The sequence below is a fragment of the Leguminivora glycinivorella genome, chromosome 11, assembly GCF_023078275.1.
Source record: "Leguminivora glycinivorella isolate SPB_JAAS2020 chromosome 11, LegGlyc_1.1, whole genome shotgun sequence".
In the NCBI taxonomy this organism is placed as follows: Eukaryota; Metazoa; Arthropoda; class Insecta; order Lepidoptera; family Tortricidae; genus Leguminivora; species Leguminivora glycinivorella.
The window spans coordinates 16,508,326-16,530,343 of record NC_062981.1 but is presented as its reverse complement, the minus strand read 5'-3'; the positions used below and the strand labels follow the sequence as shown (position 1 = coordinate 16,530,343).

The 22,018-nt window shown below is 35.4% G+C and overlaps 1 protein-coding gene and 2 long non-coding RNA genes across 3 annotated transcripts in view; 2 read left to right on the top strand and 1 right to left on the bottom strand.

The window, feature by feature from the left end:
• LOC125231386 (zinc finger CCCH domain-containing protein 13) overlaps positions 1 to 22,018 on the bottom strand; it is a 177,401-nt gene that overhangs the window by 153,027 nt on the left and 2,356 nt on the right. The window lies entirely within an intron of this gene.
• Positions 450 to 2,983, top strand: LOC125231390. The gene is made up of 4 exons (XR_007177609.1): positions 450 to 1,024; positions 1,213 to 1,332; positions 1,895 to 2,036; positions 2,765 to 2,983. It is a non-coding gene; the product is annotated as an uncharacterized LOC125231390 (long non-coding RNA).
• Positions 12,128 to 14,654, top strand: LOC125231389. Its single transcript, XR_007177608.1, has 4 exons — positions 12,128 to 12,695; positions 12,884 to 13,003; positions 13,566 to 13,707; positions 14,436 to 14,654. It is a non-coding gene; the product is annotated as an uncharacterized LOC125231389 (long non-coding RNA).

The following is a 22,018-nucleotide window of genomic DNA, read 5'->3' as shown; positions in this document are numbered from 1 at the left end:
CTAAATCACATTACTTTCTTCACAAAACCGTAATTTATCCAAACTAACCTCAAATTAGCCGGCTTTTGTTTGTTTTGAAAACGTCAAACTACACGAACTTATCGACATTTTTCGTGACTACTAACGACATCTATATTTTACGATCAAAAAAGTCGAAGAAGAGAATCATTGTTGCGCGCCATCTATGTCAGACATCCGTAGTTAAAAAGTAGTTTCGATTGCGGAAGTTCAAGATTTCAATCGTAAAATTTAAAATAGGTAAATACTTCTCGAAATTAGGTACTTTTCGGTATGGTATGCCGTTTTTAATGAAATCATGACAAAGTATGATTTCTAATTTCTACAATGAAGAAATATTTCATTTTACGCCCGATTAATGGGACATAATTTGACTTATGGCAATATCAGATCGGTACTAACTTCCGTTGACTTCAATGTGTCTTAATATTATTTTCTTGGAACGACAATGCTTTTGTTTTTCTTTAAACTAGCCATTAATCGCGTGATCTTCAATTAGAATTACTTAAATAACCGCGTCATTTTTAAATCTGCTTAAACAAATGACAAATCGAAACAGCGCCGACGCCGATCTTCCGCCATTCATACAGCGTATACGCCATTTTGTAATTTTTGCAAGAAAATGCAAGAGTAGACGAAATAAGAAAATACAAAGAAATCATTGCCCTAGATACTCGTTGCTCTCAAATGATGCTGACGACAAAGTGATTCTGTTTTATCAAACTAAAAATCCGAATTATAATGTAAATTGTGATCTTCGAAATTGAGGTTATGAAATTGACATAACTCTATTTATAAACAATATGAACGACCGCGTTGGAGGATATGAATGCATTGGAACCTTGACATGTGTTTTACTGTGTTTCTCATCACGATAATAGAAAATCTAGTGCTCAAATTCACAATCTAATGAACATACAGCCATACAAAAGATGTCTTAAAGAGGTATGCCTCCACTGACAAAGTGAATTAAGTTGCCTACTCGAAAAGCAACTTTGCAAGGAAGGTAAGATCCCAGACCTACTTGGAACTTATAGTAACAGACTATTATTTGCACTACTTTCCCCTAAGACCGATTATCTATAAAACCTGTTACTTAAACTTACTCTTTATGCTTCTAAAATAATGGATACTAAGTGAACCTACTTTGCTCTGTTTCAATGAATGATATTTACAAGTTTGTTTGTTTTTCAGCAAGTTTACTACCCACTGAAATGTTCTCTTGGTACTTGATGGGATTATGGAATGAAACTGGCAATATTACAATGTGATAAAGATATTCCTGATGGCGATGAGTGATGACTAACTTTCAAAGTAAGTACCTACTTTTATACTGCTAAACTTGTGCCTAGACCTGACCTTAATATATCGCAAATCCTTATTTTAACTGTGTATATCTATATAAATTTTACTCATGTTTGCCGCTCAAGACAGACGGATATCTTCCCAAGAATAATATTTTCAGCATTAAATATAGTATTCTAATCCTGTCAGCTAACACTATTCTACTCTAAACCAGTTAAACTAAATCTAGATAACTTATTTATGACCTAATTAAACACCCAGGTATACTTTAGAAGTCAAAGTTACTCAGACAGACTCGGAGAGAAGTTTGGTACATACAGCTTACTTGTACTCCAAGAAATCTAATATTTCCTGTGTATATTCCCATAAATGTATAGTTGAAATTCTGTTGAAAATGGTGCTAAGATATTCCTTTGAGTGGATACCCAATCTCCAAGTCAAGATGTCTCATTGACTGATCATCAATAGTTCCTTGGAAACTGTATACTAAAAAATTGAAATTCTTAAAAATCTATAACTACCTAGCCTATTCCTTCTATAATCTAATATCCTACTCTGTTTTGCTTTACAGACTACAAAATGAACCCCTTCCACTTCTAGAATGTGAAGAATGCTGCCATATTACTGGCCCATATGATCATCATGACAACTGTCTACCGTTGTCTACCCCGATACAAGGAAAATTACAAATGTGTTGCTAAGCTTAATATTAGGTACTTAAATACTTCCTTAGACTAAAACTACTCTTACTTTAGCTTATTCTAGCCGTAGATAAGTACATGTATAGCCTACTGTTAGAGAAATGACATAAAAATTGTTTGAAAAAACCCTAAGTCGTAGTATGGCTTACTGTACATGTGTGTATGTACACATCTCATCTTTCTTGCTTGGGCAAGGGAAGAAATAAAATATTATTGTGAATACTACTCCATAACAATAACAGAACTAGTTGAAATTATGATATATTGGCGCTCCTGTAGTGAATTTCCAAAATAATCTGTGTAGTGATTATGGAAATGTTCACCCCCATTCAATTGTTTCCTAGCTATGATAAATAAGACATTAAGTATTTAAATATGAAATATAATGCCCCTAGGACATTACAGCTGTCAATAGGGTAGACTTTCACCCCCATATCTTTAGACCACTAGACATATCTTGTTTACCGCTGATCTACTTGTAACCATTTCCTACTTTGGCAAATTGTACTAATGTTTTGAAATGCCTCACCCCCTGCTATTTAAAATAAGGAACTCATGTATGTACATGACTGATTTTTAGGTATATGGCATCCTACAGATATTGCTAACCTATAGTTGTACTATTGTAAATATTCTATGCCTATACCTACTTATATCTATGCCTACTTAGATAAAACCACTTAAATTGAAATGTAAAAGGTTCCTACAACTAACTAATGCATATTTATCTCTATTTTCAGATAACTAGAAGCAGTTAGAAGAATAAAGAATGGTTCCTGAGTTTTACAATGGCCGACTAACTTTTGATGACCGATGAAGAAGACTATGCCAGCAAAAGACAGACAACAGATGTACTTCGAATAGCAATATGACCAAAGCACTACCTTACATTATTAAGACTAGAATATTGAATATATAATAAAAGTTTAAGTTGTAAAATAATAATGTGGATTTCATATATAATTATGTTTATTTTTAATTAAAGGTATGCAAGTGTTTGCTTTTCACTCAACCCTCAACTGTATGCATTAGATGATATTTGTCAGAGTTTGCACTTCAAGGCATGTCAATATTTTGTGATTGACTATCTGACAAATATTTAATAAGGAATTAGAGTCCAATAGTCAAAGTCACTCGCACTCCGCTTCACGAACAACAAAATGTGAGTGTCCTCGGCAAAGCATCCCACCAAACGACAACGCGAGACGCCCCACCAAACACACTCACAATTATAACTAAAAAAGCTACTGTTTAGTATTGTAATGTATATGAAATATACCTCATGTAATTAAAAGAAAACCCTATGGTAATACCTCACATCCTGGTTACGGCCTATCCAAAATTGTACCGAACTTCCGCACCCACTCACTTATTTACTTACTTACTTGACTATACATTCTTACAACTAACCATCCTTTAAAAATACCCCGTAGATTTGGCCTTGTGATCGTCTAATGGTAGTAGAAGGACCCCTCGATATGAACCATAACAACCCAAACTCTTTAATGCGAAGTAGATACGACTATTGGACTCATATGATTAATTATAACTTAACCCATTAATTAAAACTCAGCATAATTTTGTGAAAATTACGTTAACTTGGACGAATAGGCAAAAGACGTGGAGATTATGTTAAAGCTAAATAACGCCTGTGAAAGATGCGCGAGCAAAGTAACATACGAACTTGAACAGAAAAAAACTTTTCTGTACTTACCTATAGGCGCCAGACATTTTATTCATAATTTTGGTTTATAAATGGTAAATAATATAAAAAATATTTTAGTAATCATCCACTACGCCCTATTAGTAGTTTCAATTGGGCTCGAAGCTTGCGTTGTGGTTTGAAACTCCTCATCTCAACCAAACTGCTCTGTTGAGAATCCTATGCCAAACCAGAAGGGCTATCTATCTATGAACTAACCCCCCTTTTTATTTTATTTTGTTTCTTTTCCCTAGCTAATCCCCTCTTTCCCCAATACTGCTAATAGACCATAACTTCTCGACCCTTTCACTGTTTCAACGATACATCGAGTAAGAAGCTTCCAATTGAAAACCCAAGAAAAGTAAGCTTAATCACTCCTCGGAGTTTTCGGCTTCCCATCAGTGGACGGCGCCCGCATGCCACTGGTCCCTAAACAAACCCCAGCTAACACTCAATGATCGCTGTCACATGAAGAATCAGAAATTGCTACCACAATTACAAATTACACTTAGATGAATTAAACAGTAATAACTCAAAGCTTTTCCACACTGATAATAAATATGATATTGAAGTTTCTTTATACCAAGAATAAACACACGATATTATTTATAAAATACCTTCTAACACCCAGTAATTTTGTTCACAATGATTTTAGATCTTGAATTTAATTTATTTTTAGTTATTAAATAAAATAGGTTTTTATACAGAACTTTATTTTATTTCCCTACCTATCAATGTGTGTGATTCTACCCTACTAGACTGAAAGTTCCCTACTCTAAACGATAAAAACTCTGTTCGTACTCACCATGGACCCAGAGTTTTAGGACATACGCGGTGTATACCTAAACTGACTACGCTAGAGTTCAGCAGACTAGACTGAAGAAAACAAACCCTATAAGTCTGTGTATTTATCCCCCCCGATGCAGGCGTCCGTGGACAGGGAGGCAATCGGGTAGGATAGTTCCCTATTGTGTATATGATATATACTTATGACAATAAATATACAAGGCCTTCAAATACTGCCGCTTTGAACGAGCTTGGATTACTCCAAATGACACATATAATGTCCTCGCTCTAGGCTAACAGCTGGGCATTGAAGAACCAGGGAGGGAGAGATTTTTCATTTTTCTATGTTGGTAAAGAGAAAAATGCCAATTTAACCCTCTGTATTGGTAAAACTACGGACCTCCTTGCATCAATAGTTTAACAGCCGCTAGGTTAATCGATGCAAGGCTAAACAAACTGTCTGTCTGGGCAGCGATCTGGCTTTATAATTAAATATTCTTCACTTAATTTGAATTGATTAGGTATTATTTACTTTAACCATTAAATTTGATTATCACAATAACATTGAAACTGACAAGAAGAACCGAATCGTTAGCGGCTCACTTCACTCACATAAATTCCAACTCAATAGCACAAGACAATAAACCTGCACCACCGAATCGGAATCTACCATCCAAAATCAAGCTCTGAAAAGAACATATGTTCCCCACAAAACCAAACGATAGACGGCATGAATAAAGTAAACACTCACTAACTTTCAATACTTCTAGTAAAACATAACTTAAACTTAGCAGAAATCACTACCCATTAGTACCAGAGCTAAACAACTCTAAGCACTTATCCCAAATGCTGACTTTACGAGAATAAAACATAGATTTTATTCACAATAAAATCAAACACTTAGAAATTTGGGCAGAGGTTCCCCGCTATTTAAAACAATTTACACTTTAGGCCAGAGTCGACTGTCGGTCCCTGATGCTCGAAAAATAATGAATCAAAACAATGCTCCCGGAGCTATTTAAAGGGTCCAGCCAGTGCAGCTGCGGCATCACCTGTGGCGGCCACAGATGTCATACACGCCATATATCACGCAAACGTATCCACCCAGCGTGCCAAACGAACTCAGCGAAATTCACCGAGCTGTCCATCCCCACTCACAGCTTGCAGCCTTCGGCCGTCAACCCTTGTAAGTTAAAGTCAACCAAAACATAAAAAATGCCCCGTTACGTGACGTTCAAGAGCCTGAGACACATTTAAAATTACAGGCAAGAATCAACTTCAGTACAAAATTTGACACGCTCGGCCCCTATAAATATATGAATTTGTTTCTTCTATCTAAATTAAGCTCTGTGGTGGCGGCTTTGTTTGTCGTCTCTTCCTGGTAATGGGCACGCACCTGACAGGTGCAGAATCTTTGTTTATACCTAAATTACATAGCGAATCGTTCGGTTATGAATCGTAATAAAAACACTTTAAAGTTTACATTTCGTAGTAACTGAAAAACAATCGGATACAATTCTCTTCCGGAAGTGGACAAGCCTCGAAGACGCACCTGCAGGCGCTTTTGTTTGATGTATCGGCTCCAAAGAGAAAGATCATAAGTGCTTTGTTTACACCCATACGCTTTACGAATTAAAGTTCACGTTTTCTCAGCAAAAGATGCCTTCCCCTCACACGTGTTTCCACATCTGATTTAGAGAGAGACAGATATATCATTGTTTATACCTAACTAAATTGCGCAATAGTTGAAATACACCGTGTACCACTTAACACTAAAAATATGAAAACCGCCTATTCAGAATCGAGAGTAGAATCGATTGAGCTATATCTTGATGGGAGTAATATTTCTATTCAAATCAACATGATTAATTATCTTTTTACAAGCCTATTCCACTGTACTTGCAACACAACAATGTACATATCGCATCGCTAGAGGTTGTTTACCTTTTTCAATATTTAGGGTTGTTAATACTGGCCGGTTACTTGGGCAACCATTCTTTCCAGCTACGAGCTTGATGTTGTTTGTCATTTTAATTTCAATGTTTATCATAAGTCACTACAAACTAAACTCGCATCTAATCACAACCTTTGTCACTCTTAATATTGGCTCAAACCCGCCTACTACAATTGCGAAATCCACCGTGATAAAACCTCAAAGTGCTTTACAATGATATCTTAGCTGTCTATTGGTAATCCCTATGTCGCCGCAGTAACGCACATAAATAAATAGTTTTATAGTTTATGATGGTAATTAGCAATTATTTTACTAAGTGTAGTGTGAGGTTTTGAGTATTAGCAGATACACGTTGTATTAGGTGTTTTGTTGAACAAGCGCCATCTAACGGAGTTGTTTTACAATCGCTCGCCCGTTCAATAACTTCGCTCGCTATTCGCTATTCATGTACGTCTCTCAGTAGTTCTTAATGTTTAGTATTTGCTGAAAGATGGCGCTAATTTCAATAGACGATAACACGCTGATTATTTTTGTGTAACTATTTAATTCATTCGAATTCTGACATACTTTTATATGAATAAATAGATACAAAGTTACATTTAATCATCAATTTAAACCATTTGTTACTTGTAATGTTTCTTATTTATAACTAGATGAAGTTGTTCAGTTACAGTTTCACCCCCGATTCAGTTAATTTAATGGATCACAAGCGTCATCCATGAAATAAACTTAATCTATTCTATAAATCAGCTTCTTGTATACAAAGAACCAATACCATGAATGTAAATAAAAAGAAAAATATATACCTATCTCTAGTTTGGTCGAAAATGTCCCTCCCATTTCTAAACATGTAGTGTGTTTTCCAATACTATGCGACTGCCAATGGCTCAGTTTTAAAATCAGTCTATCAGAATCTCGACAGTGAACCCTGAGAACCATGATCCCAGCCACTTCTCTCTGCCAGAGATAACAGGTTGTGAATCTGTTAGGTCCTATTAACCCGTTTTTGCTAGCTCATCCCCTGGTCGCGGCGAATTTTCCTTCCATCCACACTGTTGGACCAGAATTATTACCCTCCTGCTAGTAATTCCAATGAGAATCACAAAAACTTCTCATGCAGATACGAAGAAACCTTTTGATCCTTCCTTGTAAGACCAAAGCCTTCAATTTCCACTGTCGAAACTCAAACCAATTTCTCTACTTAACCACCCCCAGTCACATGTCTTGGCGCATGTCTCATACTTGAATAGGATAAATCGACTTAAGGCTTGTTCGAGTGTGTTTTTTTATTATATATAAACAAACCTTAAATGACAAGCACGTACCTCAATATGGTACAATAACACTTTTGCCGAAGCTATAGAATTATTGGAACAAATGACAAAATTATTTGATGATACTAAACTTCACATCTTTGAACTCATAACAGATAAACAATTAGTAATAAGAGCCTCGTTCTCACCAGACGATTATGGCTCTTATATATGTCAGATGTCAAATGCATCCCATTCAAGATGAGGTGTGTGGATTTCGTTCGAGTTGTCATACCTTGTGAAGTAGTAACCACAAAATACTACCCTTTGAAATGGGTCGAATCCATTGGATTTTAACCTAACCAATAAGAATTTTATGGCTAATGTGTTCCCAGAATTCCCCCCGTTGTATTTTCCCCTGCAAGTTCCGACCAACCTAGTTTTGACCACTTTCAAGCCCTGTCTGTCTCTATCAATCCACTCATACCATAAAAATAAATTGGAGACATCCTTCTTATCTAACATCCATCAAATCCAGCCATTCACAAACTCTCATACACCTGTAAGCATTCATCATCTCTAACTTGTACACATACACACAATCAATCCTCCTCATTCACGCTTTCACACGACTTCTAAAGACAGCCAGAACTTTTAAAAGTAATCAAAATAAATAATAAGATGGAAAAAAATTACTACATAATATTTTTAAAAGTTTACCTATCCCATCCTACCCCATTCTACCCTGTCATAAAATAGGAATAATCTAACTTTATGTGGTCTTCTATTCATTTTTTTTTTATAATTACTAAACGTATGTTATCCAATTATAAATTCCGAATTCCCCGCTGCTGTTATTTCATTAAAACGTTAAAGTACTTTGTGTAATGTGGGGCGAAATCAAATATCGCCAACTGGTTTAAGTCAAATCGCAACGGTCCGCCAGAGCAACTAAAATACTCCAGCCCGCAACGCTCTCATGGCCCGAGTTACACACATATATAGACACATAAACATATAAAAATAAATGTAAAAGATAGAAGTAAAATATGTCACCAAAAACTCTGTTAATCCCCCGGTAGGACGATTCCTCCACATCTTCGCCTATGCCCGTGCGCAACTGTACCTAAGTACTATGGAAACATGATGAAAACTACATAGTTAATTTAATATGCAGGAAAGGTAATAAAAAAAACTATGAAAAATGTAATCATTATCTTGCCAAGGTGTAAGTATAGTCCCAAAGAAAAAGTATGAAATATATGAAGGTCCAACTTGGTTAAATACAAAACCTCTATTTGCAAAAATATCAAATAAATAAAAGTTTTCCAATACACAAAGATAATAACATAGTTCTCTACCTACTAATATATAGACTGTTGTCTCTATTTCTCCTTTTTTTTTTTTAGCCATACAAATCTTATACTTTTAAACGAGCAATTCCCGTACATCTATTTATTTATTTATTTATTCATTTATATACACCGACGATCTCGGAAACCGCTCTAACGATTTCGCTGAAATTTGTCATGTGGGGTCCCTCGGGGGTGAAAAATCGATCTAGCGTAGCCCAAGATCCCGGAAAACGCGAACTTTCGAGCTTTCATGACTCCCTCTTTCGCGTTAGTAAACGTAAAATATGGTCGTTAATTTCGCCGCGCGCGCATCGACTCCGCCCAGCTCAGCCGCACGAGATCGGTCCAATGCACGCAGACAGACCGCAGGCGTCAGGGCTTCGAATCCCGGCCAGAAGTTAAGCTCCTGTTTTTTGCCCCTTTTTTGTTTTTGTATTTATAAGTTTTTTTTTTTTTTTATCTAAAGACGTGATATATTAAAACAGAACCGAGCGAAGCTCGGTCGCCCAGATATTTGTCTCTTATTCGTCAACAAATATCACAAGTCAATACTCGGTCAAATAATATTTAATACACCAAAAGACTGAATTAACATGCATACATACTTAATTATATTTTTTTTATAATGTGGAAAAGATTGTGGAAATACAACATGAAACTGTAAACATGATATGAAACTTTAAGTAAAGATAAGCGCATACCGCTTTTCCGCAAATTCGAAATTTAAGATACGTGAAATATTCGCTCTAAATATATGTATTGTGAAGAGGATAGGTTTGGGTCAACATACATACATACATGCAATCACACCCGCACTTCACAAAAAGGGGTAGGCTGAGCACACGAAACCAGCCCAGTCCCAGCATCACTCCCAGCAAACAATGGACCTGAACGAAAAAGAAACTAAAAATGGCAGAGATAGGTTATAAAAAAACAACAGGTTAATTACATATATATTTATATAACGTTGGTGGCAAATAGGCAAACGGTCCGCCCGAGGTCGTATGCGCATTGCCCACCCGTTAGGAACAATATTATTCTATTATTTATTAACATAGGAAAACAATACTACTACCTAACATAAGTACATAAGTACCTACTTATAAATTTCTTCAGATGATATCCATAGTCCAAGAAGTTGTATAGTCCTTTCCGAAGGTATGCTGTAGATTTTAATGTTACAACAGGAAATCCAGTCATTTATCTTGAATAGGTACAGCATGCAGCTAGGAGACCAGCTAACTTATCTTCTTCCCCATTTTTTTTTTTCTTCTTACGTTCTTGAGTAGATAGTTATGATGATGATGATTAGATCCTGTTGTTCCTCATTAGAGGCATAGGGCTCTTAGAAACAATTTCCAGTGCTCCTGGTTCCAGATAAGTAGGTATTTCAAAATTTTCCTATCTATTCTCTTCTCAATCGGTGTCATAACTCAGGATAACATGAAGTCTCTTCTTGAAGACACGCTGCAAGCTTGACCACAACTAAGATAACCGCAGAAGATCCAGTCACTTATGCTTGAATGCAGCAAATAACTTGAAACCAATCAATATTTTCTTCATCTCCAAAGTTGACTAGTCCTTATTTATCCAATCAATGGCAAGTTTTTGAGCAATACCTACTTCCAGTTTTCCAAAAATATCTCTCACTTGAATTGTAACTAATGAAATACCACATTAGTAATATTAACTACTCGCTAAAACCTTGTTGTGAAAACCACCTTCCTTCAGTTCTTTTTAACATAATTTACGAAAAAAAATCACTATCTATTTTTTTTTCAAAACAATAAACAAATCAAAGTCGTAATTATAAAAACAAAGTATTATAGAATAGGATTTCAAAATGAAAATTACAAAAAGTGAAGCAAAAGTAAGATTCGAACACCCACCCCTGCATGAACTGTCCCATACATTAGTCCGCCCCTATACTACTTGAGCTACGAACAAATTATGAAAAAGGATCGAATTTAGCAATCAAATAGAACTAACGGACGAAGGTATTAAACTCCCAATTATGAATTTTTACATTACTGATGTTCACTCAAAACATTTTGTTTTACTTAATTCACGAACATGAAATAATATGTAATGAATACTCATATCACGATTTAAACTTTTCTAAGATACAAAACACATTCGAAACCTAAAATAATCAATATTGTTGAAATTTGAAGTGATTTCAGCGCACTATTTCCATAAAATTGTATGTAATAAGAAGGAATAATATGTAATAAAATGTCATATACAATCAGTTTCTAAAAACCATACCAAATCAATCACTGTTTCGACTAAATACTAGGTAATATTTGTTTGTATTTGTACTCACTTGCTTTGTTCACTTTTCTTGCAGAATTTTAGACACTGAACACCACTTTTGACCATTGCACTTCACTGATGCTAAATAATAATTATTTTAAATACTTCCTTCTAACACACAATCTGCATTTTTATTTAGAACAATCGTCAAACACAAGTTTTGGTTGTAAACGGGTCGTCACTTTACACTTTTTACACACACTTTTGCCTCTCGCGACAGGGAAATAACGCTACCAACCATTTGTACAGATAAAATAAACACATATTCACTGAATTTGAACTAAATCACATTACTTTCTCTCACAAAACCGTAATTTATCCAAACTAACCTCAAATTAGCCGGCTTTTGTTTGTTTTGAAAACGTCAAACTACACGAACTTATCGACATTTTTCGTGACTACTAACGACATCTATATTTTACGATCAAAAAAGTCGAAGAAGAGAATCATTGTTGCGCGCCATCTATGTCAGACATCCGTAGTTAAAAAGTAGTTTCGATTGCGGAAGTTCAAGATTTCAATCGTAAAATTTAAAATAGGTAAATACTTCTCGAAATTAGGTACTTTTCGGTATGGTATGCCGTTTTTAATGAAATCATGACAAAGTATGATTTCTAATTTCTACAATGAAGAAATATTTCATTTTACGCCCGATTAATGGGACATAATTTGACTTATGGCAATATCAGATCGGTACTAACTTCCGTTGACTTCAATGTGTCTTAATATTATTTTCTTGGAACGACAATGCTTTTGTTTTTCTTTAAACTAGCCATTAATCGCGTGATCTTCAATTAGAATTACTTAAATAACCGCGTCATTTTTAAATCTGCTTAAACAAATGACAAATCGAAACAGCGCCGACGCCGATCTTCCGCCATTCATACAGCGTATACGCCATTTTGTAATTTTTGCAAGAAAATGCAAGAGTAGACGAAATAAGAAAATACAAAGAAATCATTGCCCTAGATACTCGTTGCTCTCAAATGATGCTGACGACAAAGTGATTCTGTTTTATCAAACTAAAAATCCGAATTATAATGTAAATTGTGATCTTCGAAATTGAGGTTATGAAATTGACATAACTCTATTTATAAACAATATGAACGACCGCGTTGGAGGATATGAATGCATTGGAACCTTGACATGTGTTTTACTGTGTTTCTCATCACGATAATAGAAAATCTAGTGCTCAAATTCACAATCTAATGAACATACAGCCATACAAAAGATGTCTTAAAGAGGTATGCCTCCACTGACAAAGTGAATTAAGTTGCCTACTCGAAAAGCAACTTTGCAAGGAAGGTAAGATCCCAGACCTACTTGGAACTTATAGTAACAGACTATTATTTGCACTACTTTCCCCTAAGACCGATTATCTATAAAACCTGTTACTTAAACTTACTCTTTATGCTTCTAAAATAATGGATACTAAGTGAACCTACTTTGCTCTGTTTCAATGAATGATATTTACAAGTTTGTTTGTTTTTCAGCAAGTTTACTACCCACTGAAATGTTCTCTTGGTACTTGATGGGATTATGGAATGAAACTGGCAATATTACAATGTGATAAAGATATTCCTGATGGCGATGAGTGATGACTAACTTTCAAAGTAAGTACCTACTTTTATACTGCTAAACTTGTGCCTAGACCTGACCTTAATATATCGCAAATCCTTATTTTAACTGTGTATATCTATATAAATTTTACTCATGTTTGCCGCTCAAGACAGACGGATATCTTCCCAAGAATAATATTTTCAGCATTAAATATAGTATTCTAATCCTGTCAGCTAACACTATTCTACTCTAAACCAGTTAAACTAAATCTAGATAACTTATTTATGACCTAATTAAACACCCAGGTATACTTTAGAAGTCAAAGTTACTCAGACAGACTCGGAGAGAAGTTTGGTACATACAGCTTACTTGTACTCCAAGAAATCTAATATTTCCTGTGTATATTCCCATAAATGTATAGTTGAAATTCTGTTGAAAATGGTGCTAAGATATTCCTTTGAGTGGATACCCAATCTCCAAGTCAAGATGTCTCATTGACTGATCATCAATAGTTCCTTGGAAACTGTATACTAAAAAATTGAAATTCTTAAAAATCTATAACTACCTAGCCTATTCCTTCTATAATCTAATATCCTACTCTGTTTTGCTTTACAGACTACAAAATGAACCCCTTCCACTTCTAGAATGTGAAGAATGCTGCCATATTACTGGCCCATATGATCATCATGACAACTGTCTACCGTTGTCTACCCCGATACAAGGAAAATTACAAATGTGTTGCTAAGCTTAATATTAGGTACTTAAATACTTCCTTAGACTAAAACTACTCTTACTTTAGCTTATTCTAGCCGTAGATAAGTACATGTATAGCCTACTGTTAGAGAAATGACATAAAAATTGTTTGAAAAAACCCTAAGTCGTAGTATGGCTTACTGTACATGTGTGTATGTACACATCTCATCTTTCTTGCTTGGGCAAGGGAAGAAATAAAATATTATTGTGAATACTACTCCATAACAATAACAGAACTAGTTGAAATTATGATATATTGGCGCTCCTGTAGTGAATTTCCAAAATAATCTGTGTAGTGATTATGGAAATGTTCACCCCCATTCAATTGTTTCCTAGCTATGATAAATAAGACATTAAGTATTTAAATATGAAATATAATGCCCCTAGGACATTACAGCTGTCAATAGGGTAGACTTTCACCCCCATATCTTTAGACCACTAGACATATCTTGTTTACCGCTGATCTACTTGTAACCATTTCCTACTTTGGCAAATTGTACTAATGTTTTGAAATGCCTCACCCCCTGCTATTTAAAATAAGGAACTCATGTATGTACATGACTGATTTTTAGGTATATGGCATCCTACAGATATTGCTAACCTATAGTTGTACTATTGTAAATATTCTATGCCTATACCTACTTATATCTATGCCTACTTAGATAAAACCACTTAAATTGAAATGTAAAAGGTTCCTACAACTAACTAATGCATATTTATCTCTATTTTCAGATAACTAGAAGCAGTTAGAAGAATAAAGAATGGTTCCGGAGTTTTACAATGGCCGACTAACTTTTGATGACCGATGAAGAAGACTATGCCAGCAAAAGACAGACAACAGATGTACTTCGAATAGCAATATGACCAAAGCACTACCTTACATTATTAAGACTAGAATATTGAATATATAATAAAAGTTTAAGTTGTAAAATAATAATGTGGATTTCATATATAATTATGTTTATTTTTAATTAAAGGTATGCAAGTGTTTGCTTTTCACTCAACCCTCAACTGTATGCATTAGATGATATTTGTCAGAGTTTGCACTTCAAGGCATGTCAATATTTTGTGATTGACTATCTGACAAATATTTAATAAGGAATTAGAGTCCAATAGTCAAAGTCACTCGCACTCCGCTTCACGAACAACAAAATGTGAGTGTCCTCGGCAAAGCATCCCACCAAACGACAACGCGAGACGCCCCACCAAACACACTCACAATTATAACTAAAAAAGCTACTGTTTAGTATTGTAATGTATATGAAATATACCTCATGTAATTAAAAGAAAACCCTATGGTAATACCTCACATCCTGGTTACGGCCTATCCAAAATTGTACCGAACTTCCGCACCCACTCACTTATTTACTTACTTACTTGACTATACATTCTTACAACTAACCATCCTTTAAAAATACCCCGTAGATTTGGCCTTGTGATCGTCTAATGGTAGTAGAAGGACCCCTCGATATGAACCATAACAACCCAAACTCTTTAATGCGAAGTAGATACGACTATTGGACTCATATGATTAATTATAACTTAACCCATTAATTAAAACTCAGCATAATTTTGTGAAAATTACGTTAACTTGGACGAATAGGCAAAAGACGTGGAGATTATGTTAAAGCTAAATAACGCCTGTGAAAGATGCGCGAGCAAAGTAACATACGAACTTGAACAGAAAAAAACCTATAGGCGCCAGACATTTTATTCATAATTTTGGTTTATAAATGGTAAATAATATAAAAAATATTTTAGTAATCATCCACTACGCCCTATTAGTAGTTTCAATTGGGCTCGAAGCTTGCGTTGTGGTTTGAAACTCCTCATCTCAACCAAACTGCTCTGTTGAGAATCCTATGCCAAACCAGAAGGGCTATCTATCTATGAACTAACCCCCCTTTTTATTTTATTTTGTTTCTTTTCCCTAGCTAATCCCCCCTTTTCCCCAATACTGCTAATAGACCATAACTTCTCGACCCTTTCACTGTTTCAACGATACATCGAGTAAGAAGCTTCCAATTGAAAACCCAAGAAAAGTAAGCTTAATCACTCCTCGGAGTTTTCGGCTTCCCATCAGTGGACGGCGCCCGCATGCCACTGGTCCCTAAACAAACCCCAGCTAACACTCAATGATCGCTGTCACATGAAGAATCAGAAATTGCTACCACAATTACAAATTACACTTAGATGAATTAAACAGTAATAACTCAAAGCTTTTCCACACTGATAATAAATATGATATTGAAGTTTCTTTATACCAAGAATAAACACACGATATTATTTATAAAATACCTTCTAACACCCAGTAATTTTGTTCACAATGATTTTAGATCTTGAATTTAATTTATTTTTAGTTATTAAATAAAATAGGTTTTTATACAGAACTTTATTTTATTTCCCTACCTATCAATGTGTGTGATTCTACCCTACTAGACTGAAAGTTCCCTACTCTAAACGATAAAAACTCTGTTCGTACTCACCATGGACCCAGAGTTTTAGGACATACGCGGTGTATACCTAAACTGACTACGCTAGAGTTCAGCAGACTAGACTGAAGAAAACAAACCCTATAAGTCTGTGTATTTATCCCCCCCGATGCAGGCGTCCGTGGACAGGGAGGCAATCGGGTAGGATAGTTCCCTATTGTGTATATGATATATACTTATGACAATAAATATACAAGGCCTTCAAATACTGCCGCTTTGAACGAGCTTGGATTACTCCAAATGACACATATAATGTCCTCGCTCTAGGCTAACAGCTGGGCATTGAAGAACCAGGGAGGGAGAGATTTTTCATTTTTCTATGTTGGTAAAGAGAAAAATGCCAATTTAACCCTCTGTATTGGTAAAACTACGGACCTCCTTGCATCAATAGTTTAACAGCCGCTAGGTTAATCGATGCAAGGCTAAACAAACTGTCTGTCTGGGCAGCGATCTGGCTTTATAATTAAATATTCTTCACTTAATTTGAATTGATTAGGTATTATTTACTTTAACCATTAAATTTGATTATCACAATAACATTGAAACTGACAAGAAGAACCGAATCGTTAGCGGCTCACTTCACTCACATAAATTCCAACTCAATAGCACAAGACAATAAACCTGCACCACCGAATCGGAATCTACCATCCAAAATCAAGCTCTGAAAAGAACATATGTTCCCCACAAAACCAAACGATAGACGGCATGAATAAAGTAAACACTCACTAACTTTCAATACTTCTAGTAAAACATAACTTAAACTTAGCAGAAATCACTACCCATTAGTACCAGAGCTAAACAACTCTAAGCACTTATCCCAAATGCTGACTTTACGAGAATAAAACATAGATTTTATTCACAATAAAATCAAACACTTAGAAATTTGGGCAGAGGTTCCCCGCTATTTAAAACAATTTACACTTTAGGCCAGAGTCGACTGTCGGTCCCTGATGCTCGAAAAATAATGAATCAAAACAATGCTCCCGGAGCTATTTAAAGGGTCCAGCCAGTGCAGCTGCGGCATCACCTGTGGCGGCCACAGATGTCATACACGCCATATATCACGCAAACGTATCCACCCAGCGTGCCAAACGAACTCAGCGAAATTCACCGAGCTGTCCATCCCCACTCACAGCTTGCAGCCTTCGGCCGTCAACCCTTGTAAGTTAAAGTCAACCAAAACATAAAAAATGCCCCGTTACGTGACGTTCAAGAGCCTGAGACACATTTAAAATTACAGGCAAGAATCAACTTCAGTACAAAATTTGACACGCTCGGCCCCTATAAATATATGAATTTGTTTCTTCTATCTAAATTAAGCTCTGTGGTGGCGGCTTTGTTTGTCGTCTCTTCCTGGTAATGGGCACGCACCTGACAGGTGCAGAATCTTTGTTTATACCTAAATTACATAGCGAATCGTTCGGTTATGAATCGTAATAAAAACACTTTAAAGTTTACATTTCGTAGTAACTGAAAAACAATCGGATACAATTCTCTTCCTGGAAGTGGACAAGCCTCGAAGACGCACCTGCAGGCGCTTTTGTTTGATGTATCGGCTCCAAAGAGAAAGATCATAAGTGCTTTGTTTACACCCATACGCTTTACGAATTAAAGTTCACGTTTTCTCAGCAAAAGATGCCTTCCCCTCACACGTGTTTCCACATCTGATTTAGAGAGAGACAGATATATCATTGTTTATACCTAACTAAATTGCGCAATAGTTGAAATACACCGTGTACCACTTAACACTAAAAATATGAAAACCGCCTATTCAGAATCGAGAGTAGAATCGATTGAGCTATATCTTGATGGGAGTAATATTTCTATTCAAATCAACATGATTAATTATCTTTTTACAAGCCTATTCCACTGTACTTGCAACACAACAATGTACATATCGCATCGCTAGAGGTTGTTTACCTTTTTCAATATTTAGGGTTGTTAATACTGGCCGGTTACTTGGGCAACCATTCTTTCCAGCTACGAGCTTGATGTTGTTTGTCATTTTAATTTCAATGTTTATCATAAGTCACTACAAACTAAACTCGCATCTAATCACAACCTTTGTCACTCTTAATATTGGCTCAAACCCGCCTACTACAATTGCGAAATCCACCGTGATAAAACCTCAAAGTGCTTTACAATGATATCTTAGCTGTCTATTGGTAATCCCTATGTCGCCGCAGTAACGCACATAAATAAATAGTTTTATAGTTTATGATGGTAATTAGCAATTATTTTACTAAGTGTAGTGTGAGGTTTTGAGTATTAGCAGATACACGTTGTATTAGGTGTTTTGTTGAACAAGCGCCATCTAACTAGTCATAGGGCTTACGGAAAAAAACTGCATTTTATGCAGAAAGCAAGCCACTTTGCACAGTGATACTAGGGACCAATATAAATGATTTCATCCGAGGAAACACGATTTTCATCCACTAGAATTCAAGATGGCGGACATTTTCCAAAATGGCGGCCGCATATTTTTAAAAATTTATAGAATCGTAACGGCTGCACCGATTTTGATGATTGAGGTGTCTTTTGCATCGTATTGAAGCGTTTATTAATATAAAAAATTAAAGTCATAAAAAAATTTAAGATGGCGGCCGAATAATAAGAAAAATATGAAAATTTCAAACTATTTTTTTCATTCTCGTGAAATTTACCAATAAATTTTCTATGATATGGCCACATTTTTATATATTTAAATTAAACCTGATAATATTATCTACATAATAAAATAAAAATCATGAACATCCGTTGAGTAGTTTTTGAACTATACTCATTTGAAATGGAGCGCGCGGATTTGAAAGACGTTTTCGCACGTGATGTAAACAATTTTGGAATCATAACGGCTGCACCGATTTTAATGGTTGGGGTAGCTATCAGTTTGTATTAAAACATTTATTTATATAAAAATTTAAATCATTTAAAAAATAAAGATGGCGGCCGAATAATAAAAAAAATATGAAATTTTCATTTTTTTTTATTCTCACGAAATTTACAAACAGTTTTTCTACCATATGGTCACATTTTTATTTTTTTAAATAAAATCTGATATTAACATGTGCAAAATAAAACAAAAAACATTAAAATCCGTTCAGTAGTTTTTGAACTATACGCATTGAAAATGAAGCGCGCGGGTTTGAAAGACGTCTTTGCACTTGATATGTGATGCATCGTATCGTTTGGTACCGCTATACACGCAAGACTGATTATTTATTTTGGTCACAACTTACTATATTACTATTCAGAATCAATGTTTTTAGTATTTATAAACATTATTAGTTTTTTATTCCGAGTTTAGGTATATTTAGATAACCCCCGTAAACTTGACCATCGCATAATTTGTATTTTAATACGTAAAAGAACTTAAATGCACATAACATAACATTTTGTATTAATAGCAATTGTCCTTTCCGAGGACTCCAGAGATAATTTTCGACAACTTCTGTAGGGGCTTCAGAAATATCTATGTATAAAATAACTTGTTTTCTGCGACAAGGAGCGTATGTTTTTGTAGTGCTGGCGATGTTGGTGGGATGCTGGTTATTAAATTTGGTTGGAAACAGTTCCTTGCGCACCAAGTTAACCGATAAATGTTGAGTCTGCGGATCAAGTTTTCAAGCTTGGCCATTATTCCTCCAGGAATACACTGTTCAGCATGACAACCAACAATACTTTTTCCAGAAACTATAGCCTGTTGATGTTATAAGTGTGGTGATTTTTTTTTCTAAACAATTTACTTCCTCAGAGAACATTTGCTCTGCTATTTCAGGGTAAACCATAGGAACGTAACCGGAAGAAGCTGATAGCCTCATTGTACCTCGCGCAAAAGATATGGCGGAACAGGGACTCACGTGTATCATCACATCTTCCGATACAGATGTCTTGGTATTTAAATAAAAACCACTGGAGTCTTCGGGTGAAGGATAGACGTAAAGTCAGTGGCCAGATTCGGGTTTGGACCTAGCTTAGAGCCTTGAAAGGTCTTTGCCTCATGTGAGACCTCGAGTGAGTTCAGGGTGGTAACGGATGCTAGAGTGTGCCATGCCCTTCGTTGAGTTTATCTCGCAGTTTGTAGCCGTGGAGGCTTTCAGGGCGTTACGTGCGAGATCGGACGTGATGTAAATGGAGGCAGGAATGACGGCAAAACGACACTTTACGAGTGCCTCAGCCGCCAAACCATACCGGTAAACAGGCCTGAGTCCATGCTTGCTCACTAAAATATGTGTTAAGAACGGTCCCAATTTGGCATTTAAGCATGTGATCTATGGAGCTAATTATATTGGGAAATTTCCAATTCTTATCTAGTATATTTTCTTAAGACTTCAAATAAGAATAACCTACCGGAGTATAAGGTACTACTGCTATTCGTGGTTTTTACGCTTTTACGTCTGATACGTTAAGTTAAGTTATACCAGCTTTGATAGAAACATCGCAGTATCTACAAAGTCTTCCTGCCGGCGTATTATGATTCCAATGTTATCACTTATCCACGTGGATAAAGCATCCGTCACGCTTTGACAAGTATGTCAGTGTGAGAGTGACAGTTGTCTTATCCACGTTGACAAATGATAAAATTGGAAGCATGATACGCCGGCTGGAGGAATAATCGCCATGCTTGAAAAGTTCACTCCAGTTCAACTTGCTGAGCAAGAAACTGTTTACTACCGAAAATAAATTAGTACCTAACCAACATCGGCAGCACTCCGTGTCGTATAACAACGCCCCATATTCTGGATATTACTTCTGTGCCTATGCCATCATCCTGGGGTTGGAAGACGTACAATGATAGTTGGGTACTGCAGTGGTCTGAAAACAGGGAGATATGGTATGAATATGTATACTTGGACAATTGCGGTTGTGAAAAAGGCTGCGAAACAATACGCTGTACGTGTTGTGGGTCTACCCTGCGCGGCGCAATGCAAATAATGCAATGTATTAATAATGTTATCATTATTTCCTTGTTTGATATTATTTTGTATCTCTTTTATCTTTCAGTATAACCTAGACGAGAAGCAAAAAATATGTTTTGTATTAATATATGTTTCCGTAGCCCCCTACAGGAATTGTCGAAAATTATCTCTGGAGTCCTCGGAAAGGACAATTGTTATTAATACAAATGTTATGTTATGTGCATTTAAGTTCTTTTACGTATTAAAATAAAAATTATGTGATGGTCAAGTTTACGGGGGTTGTCTAAATATACCTAAACTCGGAATAAAAAACTAATAATGTATATAAATACTAAAAACATTGATTCTGAATAGTAATATAGTAAGTTGTGACCAAAATAAATAATCAGTCTTGCGTGTATAGCGGTACCAAACGATACGATGCATCACATATCAAGTGCAAAGACGTCTTTCAAACCTGCGCGCTTCATTTTCAATGCGTATAGTTCAAAAACTACTGAACTGATTTTAATGTTTTTTTGTTTTATTTTGTAGACGTTAATATCAGATTTTATTTAAATAAATAAAAATGTGACCATATGGTAGAAAAACTATTTGTAAATTTCGTGAGAATAAAAAAAATTGAAAATTTCATTTTTTTTTTATTATTCGGCCGCCATCTTTATTTCTTAAATGATTTTAATTTTTATATAAATAAATGTTTTAATACAAACTGATAGCTACCCCAACCATTAAAATCGGTGCAGCCGTTATGATTCCAAAATTGTTTACATCACGTGCGAAAACGTCTTTCAAATCCGCGCGCTCCATTTCAAATGAGTATAGTTCAAAAACTACTCAACGGATTTTCATGATTTTTATTTTATTATGTAGATAATATTATAAGGTTTAATTTAAATATATAAAA